Genomic DNA, 18500 nt, shown 5'->3' with positions numbered 1-18500 from the left:
GCAGCATCTCAGGAGCACAAAAGCTGATGTTTCGGGCCTAGACCCTTCATCAGAGAGGGGCATGGGGAGAGGGAACTGGAATAAATAGGGAGAGAGGGGGAGGCGGACCGAAGATGGAGAGTAAAGAAGATAGGTGGAGAGAGTGTAGGTGGGGAGGTAGGGAGGGGATAGGTCAGTCCAGGGAAGACGGACAGGTCAAGGAGGTGGGATGAGGTTAGTAGGTAGATGGGGGTGCGGCTTGGGGTGGGAGGAAGGGATGGGTGAGAGGAAGAACCGGTTAGGGAGGCAGAGACAGGTTGGACTGGTTTTGGGATGCAGTGGGTGGGGGGGGGAAGAGCTGGGCTGGTTGTGTGGTGCCGTGGGGGGAGGGGACGAACTGGGCTGGTTTAGGGATGCAGTAGGGGAAGGGGAGATTTTGAAACTGGTGAAGTCCACATTGATACCATATGGCTGCAGGGTTCCCAGGCGGAATATGAGTTGCTGTTCCTGCAACCTTCGAGTGGCATCATTGTGGCACTGCAGGAGGCCCATGATGGACATGTCATCTAGAGAATGGGAGGGGGAGTGGAAATGGTTTGCGACTGGGAGGTGCAGTTGTTTGTTGCGAACTGAGCGGAGGTGTTCTGCAAAGCGGTCCCCAAGCCTCCGCTTGGTTTCCCCAATGTAGAGGAAGCCGCACCGGGTACAGTGGATGCAGTATACCACATTGGCAGATGTGCAGGTAAACCTCTGCTTAATGTGGAATGTCATCTTGGGGCCTGGGATGGGGAACCTTAACCGGTTCTTCCTCTCACCCATCCCTTCCTCCCACCCCAAGCTCCCTAACCGGTTCTTCCTCTCACCCATCCCTTCCTCCCACCCCAAGCCGCACCCCCAGCTACCTACTAACCTCATCCCACCTCCTTGACCTGTCCGTCTTCCCTGGACTGACCTATCCCCTCCCTACCTCCCCACCTACACTCTCTCCACCTATCTTCTTTACTCTCCATCTTCGGTCCGCCTCCCCCTCTCTCCCTATTTATTCCAGTTCCCTCTCCCCATCCCCCTCTCTGATGAAGGGTCTAGGCCCGAAACGTCAGCTTTTGTGCTCCTGAGATGCTGCTTGGCCTGCTGTGTTCATCCAGCCTCACATTTTATTATCTTGGAATTCTCCAGCATCTGCAATTCCCATTATCTCTAAGTATTCCTTCTACTAGTTCAGAGTTACTGAAAACAATAACAAAGACCTGCACACTTTATCTGCAAACAAAAACAAAATGAGCTGGAGTTTTATTTTGGAAATAGTAAACAAAAATTGGTAACTGATTAAGAATTGCTTTAGTTTGTTGGCAGTTTATAAACCACAGAAAGCTGAGAGATTAAGACAAACAGTGTTCACGTTTGAATAAACAAAAGAAATTAGGTGCAAAAGCTTTATTGAATTATTACTCATATTTTGCTATAGTTATTGAATGTTCATTGTAATTACTAACAATGAGAAGGAAATCGATTTGTATGCACTTCTAACAATCAACATAATTGTACTTACTAAATGTATACTTGCAAATATCCCTTAGGTAAAAAGCCACACTGTTAGATCTGGTAGCACCCCCTACTGTGCTGTTAGCCTCCAGGTACATTACCTCTCTGTTCTCTTCATTTTGAATTGATTTTGGGGCTAGACTTACATGTCAGAGGTAGGAATCATGCCATCTCAAGACTAACATACAGCAGGATGTCCAAGAGGTCTGGGGTCTAACCAGTAATGAAGCCAGGCTGTGGGATATGAAACATTAACTTCGACTTCCAAAAAGCCTCAGCTCAAAGCCTACCTTACAATTACACTTGTAAAATGATTAGGTAGTTGGATTATAGTCAAGAGCCCATAAAACACCCCAAACAAATAAACAGACTTTAGAACTGTTTTTTTCAACAATGAATAAATATTAGACATTGCTATAAAAGTAGGCCAACTTTTTAATAGTGTGAAACACACTCTAATTCTTTATCCATTATGAAAACTTCTGTTAACCTCTTCTGAAGATGTGCCTATGTTTATAATGTTGAATTTTGCCAGGAGGAAGAAATTAGAATCAGACAAACAGGTTGTTTCCTGGGTAGTTAGCTACATTCTCCAAACATAACACTGTCATGACTCACAGATACAGCTCACATCACAGCACTTAATGATGAACTGTAAAGGAGGAAAAAACATTTTATTTACTTTGAAACTCTTCCTGCCTCCGTTCCAGTCATGCAACCATGCAGCTAGTATAAAAGAGAGCTGCTAAGGTACAGGCGCCCCCAAGAAACTGAAACATTTACTGAAGATGAGCTCTCAACAAGTCCACGACTCACTTGCCTCTTTAACAGGGAGAGGACATGTCTAGTGTTGACTCTGTCACGGGCCATAGAGGCAAACAGTCATAGAGCACTAAAACAGGCCCTTTGCCCCAACTTGTCCATGCTGACCAGGATTCTCAAACTAAACAGTGCCTATTTGCCTGTGTTTGGTCAATACTCCCTTAAAAGTTTCCTGTCCATGTGCCTGTCCAAATCTCTTTTAAATGTTGTAATTATACTTACCTCTACCACTTCCTCTGGCAGCTAGCTCCATATATGCATCACCCTCTGTGTAAAAACATCACCCCTCTCACCTTAAACCTATGTCCTCTATTTTTGAACTCGCCTACCTCAGGGAAAAGAGATTGCTTGTCACTTTATGCATGCCCTCATAATTTTATAGACCTCTATAAGGTTACCCAACAGCCTCCCACACTCCAGGGAAAAAATGTCCCAGTTTATCTAGCCTCTCCTTTTAAATCAAACCTTCCAGTCTCAGTAACATCCTTGATAAACTTCTTTTTATACCCTTTCTAGATTAACAGCATCCTTCCTACAGCAGGGCCACCAGAATTGTATGCAGTGCTCCAAAAGTGGCCTCACCAATGTCTTGTACAGCTGTAACATGACGTCCTAAATCTTGTACTCAATATTCTGGTCAATAAAGGTTAGCATGCAAAATGTCTTCTTTACCACCTTGTCTACCTGTGATGCCAATTTTAAGGAACTATCTACTTGCATCCGTAGGTGTTTCTATTTGACAACACTCCCCAGGGCCCCACCATGAACTGTGTAAGTCATAGAACATAGAAACGTACAGCACAGTACCGGCCCTTTGGCCCACGATGTTGTGCCGTGGAATAATCCTAATCCAAAAATAAAATAACCTAACCTACATTCCCCTCAATTCACTGCTGTCCATGTGCATGTCCAGCAGTCGCTTAAATGTCACAAATGATTCCGCTTCCACAACTACCACTGGTAAACTATTCCATGCGCTCACAACTCTCTGGGTGGAGAACCTCCCTCTGACGTCTCCTCTATACCTTCCTCTAACACCTTAAAACTATGACCCCTCATGGCAGTCAATCCTGCCCTGGGGGAAAGTCTCCGGCTATCGACTCTATCCATGCCGCTCATTACCTTGTACACCTCGATCAGGTCACTCTCTTCCTCCTTCCCTCCAGAGAGAAAAGTCCGAGCTCAGTCAACCTCTCCTCGTAAGACAAGCCCTCCAGTCCAGGCAGCATCCTGGTACACCTCCTTTGCACCCTCTTCAAAGCCTCCACATCTTTCCTATAATAGGGCAACCAGAACTGGACACAATATTCCAAGTGTGGTCTCACCAGGGTTTTGTAGAGCTGCACCAAAACCTCGCGGCTCTTAAACTCGATCCCCCTGTTAATGAAAGCCAAAACACCATATGCTTTCTTAACAACCTTATCCACCTGGGTGGCAACTTTGAGGGGGCTATGCACTTGAACACCAAGATCCCGCTGTTCCTCCACACTGCCGAGAATCCTGACTTTAATCCTATATTCGGCATTTAAGTTCGACCTTCCAAAATGCATCACTTCACATTTATCCAGGTTAAACTCCATCTGCCATTTCTCAGCCCTGCTCTGCATTCTGTCAACGTCTCGCTGAAGCCTGCAGCAGCCCTCGATACTATCAACGGTACCTCCAACCTTTGTGTCATCAGCAAACATACTAACCCACCCCTCAACCTCCTCATCCAGGTCATTTATAAAAACTACAAACAGCAGAGGCCCAAGAACAGAGCCCTGCGGGACACCACTCAGCACTGACCTCCAGGCAGAATACTTACCATATGCAACCACTCTCTGCCTCCTGTCAGCCAACCAATTCTGAATCCTGGTTTTTCTTAACAAAATGCAACACCTCACATTTATCTGAATTAAACTGCACCTGCCACACCTCGCGAACCTGCCTTTGTTAAAATGGTCAAGGGCCAAAGTTCTGTTTCCCCTACACAGTGGCCATTTTCATTCTCATCCCAGCTCCTCAAGGTTTCTATTTGGGACCATGATAATCAAGGTCAGAGTGTGGACCAGCCAGGGATATCATACATTCCACTGAACCCATTTTGTTCCAACGGTGCCTCACTATTGTGCTGCCACACCTAAGGACTGTCAAATTAGAATGGAATTACTATCCTGACTGCCCAAAGTTCTGGGACCAAGGACAATCACAATCTGCCGAGTGTGGAAAAGGAAGTACCGTTGCTTGAAATTTCGCAAAGCACAGCCAGGGGTGATGTTAATAGCTCTACGAAATATTGTTCAGCGGTTTGGAATTGGCACGCAGCAGTTAGGAGGCCAAATACACAGGGGAAATCCTTGCGAATACAGCTGCAGCATTTAAAGCTGAGCAGTTCTGAAAATATAATCAGAACACAAATTAGGAAGTAGTCGTACAAACTGTAATGTCATAAATATCCTTTGTGCTGGACAGAGAAAAGGACCCACTAATGCTGCAGCTCATGCCAAATGCCAGGGAGTACTGATCCCAAACTCCAGCACCTGAAAAGATAGAGAGTTTCTCTACCACTGTGAAAATGTCAGAGAATTTGAAAAATCAGTTCTCTTGCCCCTAAAAAGGGCAATTACAGTTTTTATAGGAGCAGAAACATGGATAGGCCATGTTTCATACATTTCACAGAGGCAACTGCCCATAAAAGTCAGTAGCTCCCTCCACTTCATAGAAACCCTACAATGTGGAAGCAGGCCATTCAGCCCATCGAGTCCGCATAAATCCTCAAAGGGCATCCCACGCAGACCCATGCTATCCCTGGAACTCTGTATTTCCCATGGCTAATCCACCTAACCTGCACATCCCTGTATCCTACAGGAAATTTAGCATGGCCAATCCACTTAACTTGCATACCTTTGGACTGTGGGAGGAAACCAGGGCACCTGGAGGAAACCCATGCAGTCATGGGGAGAATGTGCAAACTCTGCACAGTCACCCAAGGCTGGAATCGAACCCAGGTTGCTGACATTGTGAGATAGCAGTGTTCACCACTGAGACTCCATGCCAGTTGAGTGTGCTTTTGGGGACAGAGTTGTGAGAGACAAATCAACCCTACTCTGAATGGGGTATGTTGGTTTGGATAGATAGGACACTGAAGTGGTAAGCTATCCAGGTCTGACTGTGGGAGAGTTCACATCCCCTTTGGTACTGTTAAAGATGGGCATTAACAATCATCAATATTGCATTAACTCATTAGAACTGTGAAAAGCACTGGAGTGTCAATGGATCTGTCAAGTTAATTGGTGCATTCCTTGAAGTGGGGCCTTGAATCCCAATGCTAATTCATAGAAAAGTAAAGACACCATAATCTTACCAGACCATAGGGCTACTCTCTCATTAGACGGAGACTTGTGGCGGTTTAACCTGAGGGTCACATCTTACCTCAGGCAGAGAGAGAGGTTAAGAAGGACAGTGCTTTACTGCAATCTCAGCTGGTGTGGGAACTGAACCATTGCCATCACTGTTCATTGCAAACCAGCTCTCCAACCAACTGAGCTAACTGACACAAAGGATTCTGCACCAGAATGAATGTTTGTTTTTGTAAGGTATTATGGATTTAAAGGGATGTAAATGTAATTAATGGGTTATTTCAATAATTTATTTTATTTTAAGAAAAGTCTGCAATAGACACTTAGGCATTTATTTTAACCTTAGCATGGATCTGGATGTCTGCCAATCATGGCTACTGAGTGAGCTGGCATGATAAGTGTAAAGTCAAAGGGTGGTGAGGGGCATGGGATGTGAAGAGTGGACATGAAGTTGGCATGGGGCTATGAAAGGGGTGGACATAGGCTAACATCGAGGGTATGTAGGATCATGGGTAATAATTGGAGTATGGGGACAGTGTGAGGTTGGAGGGCTAGAGACCCCTTTTGTGTTTCATTGTTTCCTGATACCGAGCGCGAGGAAAGAAAATTCCCAATTTCTGGGAACTTACTTCCAGTTTGTGGAACTGGAAAGTCTCCTGACTTTGTGTTCTTGATCTGGGAGCAAAGGTCTAAGCCCTGGGCTTGTGGGCCACCATGATTCTCAGTGTTCTTACGATTTTTGACATGTTTCTGATGCACGGCAGCCCTCAAATGGAGAAGGGAAGCTTAACAATCTCACACATTCAGCAAATGTATGCTATAGCTCCAAGCCAATACAATACAGTTTTAATTATCCAATATATTGGCCAATCTGGGACAGTGTCCCTGTGAGCTGCAAATAAATTGCTGTGTTTGCAACATATAGGAAGGCTTCAACTGAATCAGTGCTGACTCCAGGAAATCGCACATAGCTCATGAAACCCTGTCATGTCAGGCACACTGATGCACAAAGTGGTGAAAAGCATCAAACCGTTGTTAAACTATACAGCTCAGATTGGCATTAACAGGCATTCTTTTGTCCTGAGGGGCAAGTTGCTCCAAAATTCCAAGGACAGACCTCACAATGGTGAGCCGCAGGGGAAGGGAGATGTGGCATTCCTTACACTGATAGGTGGATCATAATGATCCGCAGCCACAAACTATAAATAATTTCTGTCTTTGGTTTATTTTGGTGGCCCAATCCCCCAATAGATTGTCGACATGTATCAATCAGAAATAAAATATCAGGCACCAGAAATGCAACACAGTCTAAAGGTTACAGTCTGGTACAGCAGAAGTGGTATCTCCCTGGGATAATGTAAGAAATTGCAAGACAGGCAAAGACTGAATTGAAAGAGAAGTATTATGGTTCCATTAGAATTTCATTGAACTGTATACAGTTGCTGTATCTGGTTTCCTCCTAACAATAAGCTGGTTACTGTTCAAACTTACCGAAGGGCAGTTGTTTCAGCCTTTCTTTATTACTCTACAAAACATGTCATTGACTTGAAAGTCTTTTCGTCCAGCTCTACATCCTCTCTGTTCCGAGAAGATCAATCTGAACTTTTTCAGAACCTTCTCAGAATTGTTGTCCCTCCTCTGGGCCCTAAAACTCCCAATAAGATTGAATCACTAAGTTCTCAGCATCATGCACAATTTGTTTGCTATGCTTTTCTTTATAAATCCAGAAATACATATGTCTTTATTATTTTGTATAGTTAAGGATTTGGCCTTATGGATGATAAACTGCGCACCTGCACTTGCAAGATCTTACACTTTTATATGTAATGGGCTTCAAAGTGGCCACTGGAAAATATGGTGTCAAATTTTTCCAGTCTGTAGATATCCATTCACTACTACCCTTAGCTTTGTGGTCGAGCTGATCTTGTGTCTGTGCCACCATTGTTCCTCTCAACTCTATTGGAATCCATTAACAAAGTCTCCTGTGTTGCAGTCAGTTGAATGCCTTCCTAAACATCCAAATACACACCATCCATTGCATTACGTTCAATAGTCTACTCTATCACCTGACCAGAAACTCAATCAAATTAATCCAACGGGTTTCGGCTTTGACTAATCTTCAGTGGCTTTCCCTGGATAGCCTATTCCTTTCTAAATAATAGTCTGTCTTGACATTGGTAACGATCTCTAATAACATCCCCACCACAGATGTTAGGCTAAATATCCACAAGCTGGTAGCTGTGCAGTAAACTGGAAAAGTTTTGGCCAAGATCTGTAACTTGGATTGTGGGTGAGGTTGTTGACTTGCTCACCGAGCTGGGTTGTTCTCATTCATTCATTTTGTCACCATGCTAGGTAACATTATCAGTGAGGCCTCCGATGAAGCAATGTTCTTCTATTCTGCTTGGAATTTATCCTGCTTGGTCCATTATGGTGAGTTATGTCATTTTCCGGTTTTGATCTATATGGGTTTGTATATATCCAATTCTATATGTTTGTTGATTGCATTACAGGTGGAGAACCACGCCTCTAGGAATTCCTGTGCGTGTCTATATTTGGCTTGGGCTACTATGGTTACCTTGTCCCAGTTAAACTGATGGCCTCATTGTCTGAGTATACGGATATTATGGAGACTTCACTGTGCTGTTTGGCTGCTAGCTGATGTTTGTGTATTCTGATGGCTAGTTTCCCTCCCATCCGATGTAATGTTTGTAGCAGTCGTTGCATGGTATTTTGTAAACCATGTTGGTTCTACATGTGGTGGGAATGGGGTCTTTAATCTTTGTAAGCATTTGTCATAGAGTGGTTGTGGGCTTATGGGCCACCATGATTCTCAGTGGTCTTAGGATTTCCAACATGTTTCTGATGCATGGCAGTGTGGCCAGAGTGTTAGGGTATACTGTGTTCTCCTGTCATCGTTTAGTAGGCATCTGCGGATGAAGTTGCGAGGATATCCAGAGAAGTGGGAAAGCTGAAGGCTAATGAAAAGAAGACTAGTGGATAGGAGCGTCTGAGTAGTGGGGCAGTAAGTGGGGGACAGGCAGCTAACAGCATATTGCTAAGTGTGAGAGGCATGGTGGAAGCAGTGAGGTTGGTGAGGAGGAACAGCAAGTTGGAAAGTCATGAAGGAAAGGCAATGACAGGGACGGAGGCAGTCAGTGGCAAATGGGAGGGAGGCAGCGAGCAGGGGTTTGGCAGAGAGGAATGAGAAGAAAATAGACCAGGAACATCTTTGTGAGCATCACTGAGTGAAAGGAGGTGAGTGAGAGGGTCACTGAGGAGGAGGAGCTGAGCAGGAGAGTGAGGGGCTTAGAGGGATGGGGATGAATTACGTGGGATGGGGGAGAGCTGAAGCAGAGGGCCAAGATCTGAACAGGATGGGGAAGAGCTGAGAGGGAGGGGGAAGAGCTGAGTGCAACTATAATATTTAAAAGACATTTGGACAGGTACATGAACAGGAAAGGTTTAGAGGGATACAGGCCAAACACTGGCAAATAGGACTAGTTTAGTTTAGAAAACCTGGTCAACATGGACGAGTTGAGCCAAAGGGTCAGTTTCTGTCTGACTCCATTTTAAAACGTACACGATCCGAAGGGACTTGATAAGGTGTGTCACAAAAGGCTATTTCCTCTGGTGGAGGAAGACTAGATAAATAAGACAAAAAATATTCCTCTCTCAGAAGTCTGTGGAATTCTCTACTAAAAGCAGTGGAGGATGCACTACTAAATTTATTCAAGTCTGAGTTAGATAACTTTTTGATAGACAGGGGAATCAAAGATTTTCAGAGAATAGACAGAAGGGAAGTGGAGTTGATAACCACAACAAGATTAGCCATGGTCTTGTTGAATGATTTAGCAGACTCACAGTATCTACACCTGTTCTGAGGTCTTCTGTTTCTGTATTCCTCTGTTTAGTACTTTTATATTTAGAACGCTGCTTTTACTTAGGACCACATTGATTCATTTTTTTTTTGTTATGTGTATCTTTTTACAAAGTACAGTGAAGTGTTGTATTGTGGTGTTGCCACTCTCCGGCACCATTTAAAACACAGAAAAATAATCTAAAACATATAAAGGCAGAAAATTGAACAAATAAAGGAAGTGTTCAAGGAGATCTAAATGGGGAATAGCTGTCAAATGACCAATTAAACAAAAGCGTGAGACTGTTAAGGGATAAATATTTTAAACTTTATCATACTAATGTTTTAATTTTCAGCACAGAAAAGAAGGAAATAGTATATGAAGAAAAGTAGAGGCATCCACTCAATGCTTATTGAACCTCAGTTAAATCACATTTGGTGTTCTGTCAACAATTATTAATGTGGTTATATTTTCTCGTCAATCATTCTTGGTTTTTGATGTGTCAAGATTGTTTTTGAAGAAACAAATCTAAGAAGTATTTCGAAATTTAGAATTTTTGATATTACTTATGGGCTGATAAGATTTGATAGCCCAAATAGGCACTCTCAATTTTCAAGATAACAAAGTGTGGAGCTGGATAAACACAGCAGGCCAAGCAGCATCTCAGGAGCACAAAAGCTGACATTTTGGGCCTCGACCCTTCATCAGAGAGGGGAATGGGGAGAGGGAACTGGAATAAATAGGGAGAGAGGGGGAGGCGGACCAAAGATGGAAAGAAAAGAAGATAGGTAGAGAGGAGTGTATAGGTGAGGAGGTAAGGAGGGGGTAGGTCATTCCAGGGAAGAGGGACAGGTCAATGTCAGCTTTTGTGCTCCTGAGATGCTGCTTGGCCTGCTGTGTTTATCCAGCTCCACACTTTGTTATCTTGGATTCTCCAGCATCTGCAGTTCCCATTATCACTCTCAATTTTCAAATGCTTTCCACTTTCAGATTGTGATTGATGACAGATAGTAGGAATTGGGTCTGAAATGCATAATTCTGCCTGCCTTAGCCAGTGCCAAAACAGCAAATCTGTTCAACCGTCATCTTAATAGATCTGTTGAAATGAGCAAATATAAGCAACAGGGCATTGTTGGCATCAAAAAGACCGCAGGAGTTTTGTGCTGAGCCAGAAATCTATTTTATGTTTGGAAACTATGTTCTGAAATGACAGACAATGCAGCATAAGCAAAGTGAGAGGCTGAGCACAGAAACCAAAACATGGAGATTTGTTCATTTTGTTTTTCTTGTGATAATACTGTTGACCTGAAATTGTTTAGGCTGGAAGAAATTTGTTGGTTTGCAATAAACTGGAGTATTCTTTCAGAAACTGAACATCTTAGTTAACAGATTGTCCAGCCTTTTGACAGCATATACAACAGGATTCTTCAGAACAATTGAAATGCAAAACTGCCTTTGGAACTGAGCAGACTGGTTTGATTACTGATGGTTTAAAACCGATTACAGAGCATTACACGTTCATTTTATTTATGTTGCAAATATTCTACATTGAAAACATAGAAAATAAAAGAAGTAGGCCATTCGTCACTTTGAGCCTGCATTCAATGTGATTGTGGTTGATCATGCTATTTTAGTATCCAATTCCCACTTACTCCCGTTACTCCTTTACTTATAAAGGGTCATGTCCAGCTCCTTCTTGGATTATATCCAATGAACTAGCCCCAACAGCTTCCTGTGGGAGAGAATGCCACAGGTTCACAACTCTGAGTGAAGAAATGCTTCCTCATCACAGTGTTGAATGTCTTGCCCCTTATTCTTAGGCTGTGACTCCTAATTCTGGACTTAGCCAACATCAGGAACACTCTTCCTGCATCTAGCGTGTTCAGTCCCATCAGGATTTTAAACATTTCTATGAGAACCCCACCACTTCCATTCATCTAAATTCCACCAAGTACAAGCCCAAACAATCCAGTTTTTCCTCATACGTTAGTCCTGCCATCCCAGGAATCAGTCTGGTGAACATTTGTTGGACTTCCTCAATAGAAAGAATGTCCCTCCTCAAACTAAGGGACCAAAACTGCACACAATATTCAAGGTGTGGCCTCACCAAGGCTCTGTTTAAATGCAGCAACTTACTCCACTATGCAAATCCTCTCGCTATGAAGTGGGGCATGCCATTAGCTTCCCTTACTGCCTGCTGCACCTGCATGACAACCTTCAGCAGCTGTTCTGCCATGGCACTCAGGTCTTGTTACATCTCACCTTTTCCTAAACTTCCACCATTCACATAATAATCTGCCTTCCTGTTTTTGTGCCCAAAATGGGTAACCGCATATTTGTCCACATTATACTGTATTTGCCAAGCATTTACCCACTCGAGCCAGCCTATCCAAGTCATCCCCAAGCCTCTTAGCATTTTCCTCGCAGCACACACTACCATCTAGCTCAGTGTAGTGGGGAGGGTCGGTTAGCTGGATGGCTGGTTTGTAATGCAGAGCAATGCCAAAGGCTCCATACTCTGTTACCAGAGTGATTTCCTGGTGTTTGTTAGACAATGAATAGAAACTGGATCAGCTCAATAATCAGCCGAGAAAGAATGAGTGAACTGTAACCATGTGAGTTGTCAGACAAGTTCTGTACATCAGCCTGTTGTTGAAAACAATGCATTTTCACCAGTGTACAAAGCAGTGGGAATGGTTCAGACAACACACCATGCGGGACTCTCAATCCTTCTTACAAAGGATGCTGTTAGTCCCCCTCATCATACAGTCCCATACAACTACCAATTGTCTTTTTGCTGCACCCTCTTGAATGGCCTCCTGTACCACAGAGTCGTGGGCAGCTGGATCATCCTCCCTGCAGCCCTTTTCCTCATCCTCACAGGGAGTAAATACCTCATACCTGTCGGACAAGAGCTGAGGGTCCTCCATTCCTGATTGCAGGATCCCTCTACCTGCCTCATTTACTGTCACACCCTGCTGTCCCTGATCACCAACTGAATTTGAAGTACTTAATCTACCAGGTGTGACTGCCTTCTGAAACAGGGCGCCCAGGTACTTCTCCCCCTCCCAGATGTGCTGCAGTATTTGAAGCTCCGATACCAGCCCATCAACTCTGAGCAGAAGTTCTTTCAGCAACTAACACTTGCTGCAAATGTGGTCACTGCAGTTTGCAATGGGATCAGCCAGCTCCCACATCATACAGCTGCAGTACATCACCTGCCCAGACATCTTAACTTATTTAAATTATATTATTAATTTATATAAACTTATTAATGAGTTAACTAATTAATACTTCTTTGCTATGTTCTTTTTCAAATTTATTGCAGATTTCCTACCAGCCAATCAGGTCACAGCTTCCCTGTGATGGCACTCCGGTCTTTTTCGCAGCTACAATGTTGCCGGAGATCAGTTAGTTTTACACTAACCCTGTACTTCTGCTCCACCCTCCAACCGCTCCCTGCAGACTAGGCAATAATCCCCAAGCTCAGTTAATTTTACACTCACTCTGTGCTGCTGCTCCACCCTCCAACTGCTCCCTGCTGATTAGGCCACGATCCCCAAGCTCAGTTAGTTTTACACACACCCTGTGCTGCTGCTCCACCAGCCGATTGCTCCCTGCAGACTAGGCCGCAATCCCCAAGCTCAGTTAGATTTACACTCACTGTGTGCTGCTGCTCCACCCACCGAGGTCCATCTCGACATCAAAGGCCTCTCACTCCATTTTTTAGGCTTTACAGAAGCGAGGTATTGGGAATCTCACTAAAGAGCAGTGAGCTGCCAGGTAAGGGGGAATTGTCCACTTGTTATCTGCCGAGAGAACACCACAACTCACCCCATTAATATTCTGCTCCCTCTCTTACCAACTAAGCAAGACATCTGAATTCTTGCCATGGCAACCAGAATGGGTGACTTCAGCTTGCTGCTTGCTCCAGATGATCTCCATGATGGACACCAGGCATCAACAACATGGGTACACTCCATAGGCACCAGCCACACGCATCCCACATCGAGGTACATTGGCACTTGGCATGTACCAGCCTCATGGCCCATCTCCAAGCTACACTCTCAGGCAGAGATATGAAGCTCACAGTGCTGCTCTCTTGCTGTGCTGTTTAGCACAGACACAAAGTCAGGAAGCACATCATGGTTGTCATCAATTCTTAATCAGGTCAAAGGGTCCCCCTTTGCTCAGGGGGTCAAAGCACAGTAAGTCAAGGACAACCTCTGATACCAATCCAGGGGCTTTGAAACAGTTAGTCAGCTGCTTGGGGTGGTCAGAGTCAGGGTGTTCTCCCCATTGGGGGTGACAGTTAAAAGGAAGCTTGAAGTGAAGACTTAAAGGTCACTGAATGTTAAAATTTGACTGCAGTCCAATGGATGGCATGAGAAGCAGTAGGATCCCCTGTGTAACAGGCTCTGGCTTTGCTAGAACTCTGTGGGTAGGGTGGAGAAGCTGGGCCTCAATGGAATCCAGTACTGGTACCAAGAGGCTCAGTTGGGAAAGACCTCAAATCCCCTCTCCAACCCAGCAGAATGCTCGCCAATAGCAGCCAGTGAGTTAGAGAGAGCCCTCTATTATGTGTGTCTGACCCTTTAAGAACATCCAGAGGCCTCTATGTCTCAAAGAGTGCTCTCTTCACAAACAGGGAAAACAATTAACCTATTTCCATCTCGGAATTAGATTTCACAATGAATATTTCATTCCAAAAAGTGCTGCACCATTAAGGTGTCACTAATTCAAGACAATCTCACCTTGCTTCCTTCCGCATTCAGGGGGTTTATTTTACAATTCAGTGAGTCACCGAAGCTGATTTGTTACATACTCGGTCTCGGCACTTCTGCCACTGCACAATCCTCTTAATAGTTCAGGGGCTGCAGGGAACTCACCTCCTGCTATAATGTACCCCATTATAGCAAGAGGTGAGTTCCCTGCAGCCCCCTGAACTACCGCCAGAAATTGGGCACCACCATAATATACTGTCACCAGAGGTCAGGTGTGATGAGATGCCCAATAAAAACCAAAAGAACTGCAGATGCTATAAATCAGGAACAAACACAAAGTTGCTGGAAAAGCTCAGTAGGTCTGGCAGCATCTGTGAAGATAAAACAGAGTTAACATTCGGGTCTGGTGACCCTTCCTCAGAAGGGTGGATGCATCTTGCTGAACAGTAAACGGTTGGCACTTCTATAAAATCAGACCTAGAGCTGTGTATGAAGCAGCTGTGAAGGCCAATCTATTATCTATTCCACCTCCCCCTCTCACTCCAACCAGCAGCAGAAAGTCCCCATTGTCCTGAAACTCAGACACCCTTACTGAAAGTCAGACCAGATCCTCCACAGCCTCCTGCTACAGAATGGAGCAGACCTGCCCAGCTTTTTCAAAAGAAACATTCATGGGACGTGGAAGTGTCGCTGGATGGGCCAGCATTTATCACATGTCTCAAATTGTCCTGGAGGAGGCGGTGGTGAGGTGCCTTTTTGAATCAGTGTAGTTCTTGGAATGTAGAGCACCTGCTCTATACCTGCTGCCCTTGTTATTCTAAATCAAAGTGGTCATGGTTTGGAAGGTTCTGTCTGAGGATCTTCGGTGAATTTCTGCAGGGCATCTTGTGGACAGTACACACTGCTGCAACTGAGTGTCAGTGGTGGAGGGAATGGATGCTTTTTTTTTAAGATTACAAAAAGTGTGAAACCAGTCCTTTGGACCAGCAAGGCCACACCACCCCTTGAAGCATCCCACCCAGACCCATCCCCCCACAACCCACACACCCCTGAACACAACTGGCAATTTAGCATGGCCAATCCACTTAGCCTGCATATCTTTGGACTGTGGGAGGAAACCGGAGCACCCAGAGAAAACCCACCCAGACACTCTGAGAATGTACAAGCACCACACAGACAGTCACCCGAGGCTGGAATCGAACCAGGGTCCCTGGCGCTGTGAGGCTGCAGTGCTAACCACTGAGCCACCGTGCCGCTTGTGGATGCAGTACCAATCAAGCACACTGTTTTGTCCTGAATGGTGCCAAACTGCTTCAGTGTCATTGGGGCTGCACTCATCCAGGCAAATGGGATATTCCAGCACACTCCTGACTTGTGCCTTGTAGTTGGCGGTCAGGTGTTGGGGAGTCAGGAGCTGAGACCCCGACCCAGCTCAGTGCAGTTCATAATTCCAGGTTTTTATTCTGTAAAATGTTATGCTTTATATAGCATGACCATCCAAACAGTACAGGTGACAGTCTAAACTATCATTCAAAAAAAACCTCTGCAAAGTCAACACTAGATGTAAATATGTCCAGAAAATGTCATTAAGATGTACTGATTCTCCATTTGATATTAATCATGGTTAATTTTGAACTCTGCAGCCCACATATCACCTTTGCCCTCACCAAGTTTCTCTATTTCCTGATGTGCCCACAAGCTCAAAGGTTGAAAATCCTACTTCACCTGACCTTGAGTGATTTTCTCCTGTTCTATCTCCTGAGCTGGTCGCTGCCTTTGCGATCGCTGCCTGCTCTCCCAATAGCAACATCCCTTATGGACCCCAGAACCCATCTGCCAGGGAGCTCACTTTGAACACACTTAGAATCCACTGCCCTCTCTTGGCCAAACTTTCCTGATTCTTTGGAAGAAGGCGTTCCATGTCATGGCAGGGAGGGATTTGGATATGATCTTTCTGCCCTAGGGGTTCCACATAATTTAAAATTCTTCTGCTATCCACAGCCACAGCGTCATTAGCAAGCAACATCGGGTGTGACTGGGCACTGCACTGTAGTGAGGTGGTATGCACAGCATCCATTCTCCCTCCCAACACTGCACAGTCTCCCAGTGGGGATGGGCACCTCCCTGAGGACAGGAGTGAACAATGTCATTGAGACAAAGTACAGCTGAATCAAATCTCAGGCTCATAGCGCTCTCCCTCAACTCAGGACAGGCCACACTGAAGTTTGTGCCTGTTACCATGCCAACAAGCTGGTCAGGTCCATTTGGCAGTGTGAGAACAAAATCCGAGCTGCCAATTTGAGAGCAGTTCCACGCTGCAGATGTTTATTCAAGCCCCTAGTACTTCACGCATTCAAGACAGCATCTCATCTAATGTTAATGGCTCAAGAGGGGAATAACAGAGAGCGTATACTGTAGGCCTTTCCCATGCCCCCACACACACGCACAGACGCACACACGCATAGACACAGACAAGCATACAGATCTACACACACTCACACAGGCACTAACACACACGTGCACAAACACACATACAGATCTACACACTGACACACACACAGACCTACACACTGACACACACACAGACATATACAGCGTCACACACACACGCACACTCACCCACACATATTCATATACAGACACACACACACACGCACACACACACAGTGAACAATACAGGTCACAGAGGCACAAAGCTACACAGCATGGAAACGAACTCTTTGGTCCAACTTGTCCAGGCTGAACGATGTCCCAATCTGACCTGGTCCCATTTACCAGCATTTGGCCCATATCCCTCTAATCTCTTCCTATTTACGTATCCATCCAGATGCCTTTTAAATGTTGTATACACCTACGTCCCTTCCTCTGGCAACTCATTCCATACCCGCACTGCCCTCTACATGAAAAGTTTGCCCCTCAGATACCTTTTAAATATTTCCCCAACCTGCCTTGATCCCTTGCAATTTGCTAACTGGCTCAACAGGTCCACAGCAGATGCCACATTCCAGGCACTGCACTCACCCCTGGAACATCTGGATAACATGGATATAAGTCAGGCTTCTATTTATTGACCTCGTCTCTGCCTTCAACACAAAAAGCCCATCAATCTAATCTCCAAACTCTGAGACCTAGGTCTCAGCTCTGCCCTCTACAACTGTATTCTCAGCTTGCTGACTGCAATCTGTGAAGATAAACAACAGCACCTCCTCCATGATAACTTTCAACGCTGGCACCCTGCAAGGATGTGTTCTCAGCCTCCTACTGTACTCACGACTGTGCAGCTGGATTCCAAACAAACACCATCTACAGTTTTGCTGATGGTAGCACTGCGGTAGCTCGAATATCAAACAACGGTGAGTCAGAATACAGGAAGGAGATAGAGGGCTTGATGTCGTGGTGCAGTGAAGACAACCTCTCCCTCAACGTCTGCAAAACGAAAGAACTGATCATTGACTTCAGGAAGGAAGGTGGAGGACACCTTATCTACATCAAAGGAGCTGGGGTAGAAAGGGTCGAGAGCATTAAGTTCCTACGAGTAATGGTAACTAACGATCTGTCCTGGACCACCCAGGTATTTGCGACGGTCAAGATGACACAGCAATTCCTCTTCTTCCTCAGGCAGCTTAGGAAATTCACCATGTTCATAAGGACCCTGCCCCTACAACAGAAGCCCATGTTGGAGAAATGCAGTTAGCTCAAGCCAGGGAGCTGGGGAGACAGGAAGCTAATGTCTGCTCAATCCCAAATGGCCATAGCTTGATGCCTGGGAGCAGAAACCTCCTGTTTAACCTACTGCCCAAAAGACTCACTCTCACTCTCTGCACTGACTCTGTTTTTGGCAGTGATGGGTGACCCTGTGCTGGAACTTGTTTCCCTTTCACCTCAAGCATCTGTCCAACCGAGCTCCTTTAGAAAAAAAAAGTGTGACTTGGAATTGTTGCTCAGGTGCTGACTAATATCTGAGGTATCTAGGAAACAGCCCCAGCAAGCACGCAGCAACTCGATAATAAGCCAAAATGCCCACTAGCCAAGAGGCCAACTGACTATCAGATACCAGCCACACTCCTCACATGACAGAAGGCTAAAGAAATCTTCCATGTCCATAAAGACTCTCATCAATTTTTGTAGATGCACCATAGAAATCATTCTATCCGTCTGCATCATTGCTTGGTACAGCAACTGCTCTGCCGAGGACTGGAAGGAACTACAGAGAGTTGTGAACACAGCCCACT

General features: G+C 45.1%; 1 protein-coding gene across 6 annotated transcripts in view; it reads right to left on the bottom strand.

Moving 5' to 3' along the window:
• Positions 1-18500, bottom strand: part of LOC125459570 (tumor protein p53-inducible protein 11-like) — a 147186-nt gene that overhangs the window by 40107 nt on the left and 88579 nt on the right. Inside the window, exon 1 of one of the 6 annotated variants that reach the window (XM_048546176.2) lies at positions 12882-12966. The exons of the other annotated variants lie outside the window; for them this stretch is intronic. The gene's annotated coding sequence lies outside the window, so the exon portion shown is untranslated. Of the gene's footprint in view, positions 1-12881; positions 12967-18500 lie in introns of those variants that run through there. 6 annotated transcript variants of the gene reach the window in all.

This window comes from Stegostoma tigrinum, chromosome 17, assembly GCF_030684315.1.
Source record: "Stegostoma tigrinum isolate sSteTig4 chromosome 17, sSteTig4.hap1, whole genome shotgun sequence".
In the NCBI taxonomy this organism is placed as follows: domain Eukaryota; kingdom Metazoa; phylum Chordata; class Chondrichthyes; order Orectolobiformes; family Stegostomatidae; genus Stegostoma; species Stegostoma tigrinum.
The sequence above is the reverse complement of the archived record's forward strand: the minus strand, read 5'-3'. Positions and strand labels throughout refer to the sequence as shown.